The sequence below is a fragment of the Pteronotus mesoamericanus genome, unplaced genomic scaffold, assembly GCF_021234165.1.
Source record: "Pteronotus mesoamericanus isolate MK-2021 breed Mesoamerican mustached bat unplaced genomic scaffold, CSHL_Meso_final scaffold_651, whole genome shotgun sequence".
In the NCBI taxonomy this organism is placed as follows: Eukaryota; Metazoa; Chordata; class Mammalia; order Chiroptera; family Mormoopidae; genus Pteronotus; species Pteronotus mesoamericanus.
Genome location: NW_026555325.1, coordinates 39,261,428 through 39,264,311, shown reverse-complemented (window position 1 = coordinate 39,264,311; position 2,884 = coordinate 39,261,428). Strand labels below are relative to the sequence as shown.

At 35.2% G+C, this 2,884-nt stretch overlaps 1 non-coding gene across 1 annotated transcript; it reads right to left on the bottom strand.

Annotated features, from left to right (window-relative positions):
• Positions 1-2,473: 2,473 nt before the first annotated feature.
• On the bottom strand, positions 2,474-2,580 carry LOC129062001 (U6 spliceosomal RNA). The gene has a single exon (XR_008528243.1). It is a non-coding gene; the product is annotated as a U6 spliceosomal RNA (small nuclear RNA).
• Between the last annotated feature and the right edge of the window lie 304 nt (positions 2,581-2,884).

Genomic DNA, 2,884 nt, shown 5'->3' with positions numbered 1-2,884 from the left:
TAGGATGGGGCCAAAAGTTCTAATCATTGGAAGGAACTTGAACAATAACATTTAACACCTCCCTTGTAGAACGCCTGGTTGACCATGCTTCCATGGTGTTCTTTCTCCCTGTCTCCTTGCTCTAACCTATCCTCTCTAGACTTTATTGTCCACACTGCCTCCTTATGATTTCAGGGCTTCTTTGAAAGGAAAAAACAGCAACAACAACAACAACAAAATAAACCTCTTTCTCATGGAGAGGACCAGGGCTGTCTGACCTGTGGGGAGATGAGAAGGATTCTTACCAGGCTGTCTCACTCTTCTGTTAATTTTATTGTCCTGTGTGATCAGAAAGGTCTATCCCTAATGGTCAGCCTCTCGACCCTGTGTAATCTGTGGGCAGCTCATGGGGAAGAAATTGCATTTTGTCTCATAAATACCTCTACTGTGTGCCAGAATTAGGGCAGCCCCACTTTTCCAAGTGTGCAGGCACCTGAGATGTTGGGTGTCAAATCCTGAACTAAATTCAGTTCTGGAGCATTTGATAAGGTGTCTAAAATGAGAGCATTTTGTTTCTCAATTTTGCAGAGGATGGCACACATGGTTCTCACTCTCATTTTCTTTTAGTATTTGGAATGATTTTATTACAAACTATGACTCCTTTATGAGATAATACATCTGAGAATCCAAACTCAGTCTCCCAATGGACTCAGCCATTTGTAAAACCGTCAGAGAAGCTGCAGGCAGAGATTTTAAGAGGTGAGAGAGGCAATTCATCAACACTTCATGCATATTCTCCTGACTGCTGAGGAAATTAAATTTGTTTTCACCTACTGAAACCTTAGCATACTTTTATTATATAAATCTAATATGTGTTTAATGCTAACCTGCGATCAATTTACCCATATGGTAAAAATCTAATTCTACATTTTTTCTTATGTGAAGTTTTGCCTTAGCACAGCCATTGCTCTAGATTCTGATTCTGTATCCTAGTGTTACTATAAATTTATAATTTTTTACATGGAGCTGCCAAGCTGGTCATTTTCGTATTTTAATTTCTCCTGTTAGAATGCTTAGTTAATTATATGGAAACACTACAAGTTCAGGGACAGGGTCATATATTAATCTTTGCCTCCACAGGCTTAGAGGTGTGTCCAGTTTGTAGCAAGCATCCCATAGCTATTGATTGAAATGCACATATATGAAGTGGGTTTGTGCCTTATTATAACACAGAGGCTTAATCTCCCCAAACATTTCATTTTATCCATTTCAGTAGTTCTATATGTGTTCTATTGTAAGTCCTCTCAAATATCAATGGAGCATTTTTGTTATACATACACAAAACATAAATATAAGACTTATAGTGTTACAGATGGTCAATGGATACATGTAAATATGTTCTATCTCATAAATAATTTAGTAAATGCAAATTAAAGATGTGAAATAATTTTGCCTATTTGGAACAAATGTACGAGTGTGATAACATTTTGAGCTGATGAGAGTAATGTCACACATTGTTGGAAGAAATTGAAATAGGTACATGAATTCAGGAATGAAAATGTTCACTTAAGAGAGCAATCTCATTATTAGGTATCTAGTCTACAAAAATTGCACAAATCTGTAGATAGATGTGTACAAAGAACTTTGCAATAACAAATTATTTGAAACAAGATCATTGCCATCTGTTGAGGCATGAACAAAGAAACAGTGGTTCATACAATGGAATATAATGCAACATTTAAAAAAGAACAAGGTAGGCCCTGGTTCGATTCCCAGTCAGGGCATATGCCTGGGTTGCACACCTGGTTTCCAGTTGGGGAAGTGCATGAGGCAACCACACATTGATGTTTCTCTCCCTCTCTTTCTTCCTCCCTTCCACTCTCTCTAAAAATAAATAAATAAAATATTTTAAAAAAATGCAACTAAAAAAGTAAATGAAAAGAACAGAATAGATTTATTAACCCAGAACAAATAACCAGGGCATACTGCTATGTGAGAAAATGAGTTATGAACTAATATGTATATAGAACAATCTTGGTTTTTTAATTAGAAAAAAGTAATTGTTCATATATATGCATGCATTTGTGGGTGTAACTGTGTAGGTATAAAGAAGAAAAGTAGAGGAAAAATTGAACAGTACAACTTTTTCAATTTTTATTTTGTTATAAGTACTGTAGGTCCCACTTTTCAATCTTAGTATTAGAGAAATAAAAATAATTTAGAGCACATGGCTAATTGAATATAGTGATTATTAGAAGATCATAAGTTCTTATAATTTTAATGTACGCTTCTAGTTATTTACTCTTTAAATCATCTTTAGTATTGTTGGGAATATCGAGGAATCTGGAACTTATACATCCATTAAGAAAGGGAGGAAAAAATGAGTATTTCAGTGAGGACTGTACAGATCACAACTTTGGAGAAAATTAAGGTGGAGACATAATTCAAAGGTACATTGACTCATTCATTCATTTAGTCCTGTGATTTTATTTTTAAAATATGAAATGGCTTCACAAATTTGTGTGTCATCCTTGTGCAGGGTCCATGCTGATCTACCCCATATCACTCCACTTTCGGTGTGTGTGCTGCCGAAGCGAGCACTAGTTCAGTGATTTTCAATCGGTGCGCTGCAAGAATTTTAAACCATGCAATGTCTGACTATTTAGTCAGGGGCACTGACCTATTTTCTCTTAAATTGTCAAACTAAAAAATAACAACAGCCAACACAATAATAACCATCTGGTATGAATGAATTGAAAGTATACCTATTTTTTTGTCAGATAGGCAAAATACATTTTTTGATGTGCCACAGAATTTTAGTAAGTAGTTCTTGTGTGCCATGAAATGTAAAAGGTTGAAAAATCACTGAGTTAGTCAGCAACTTTTTGATTTTGTATCTACTACT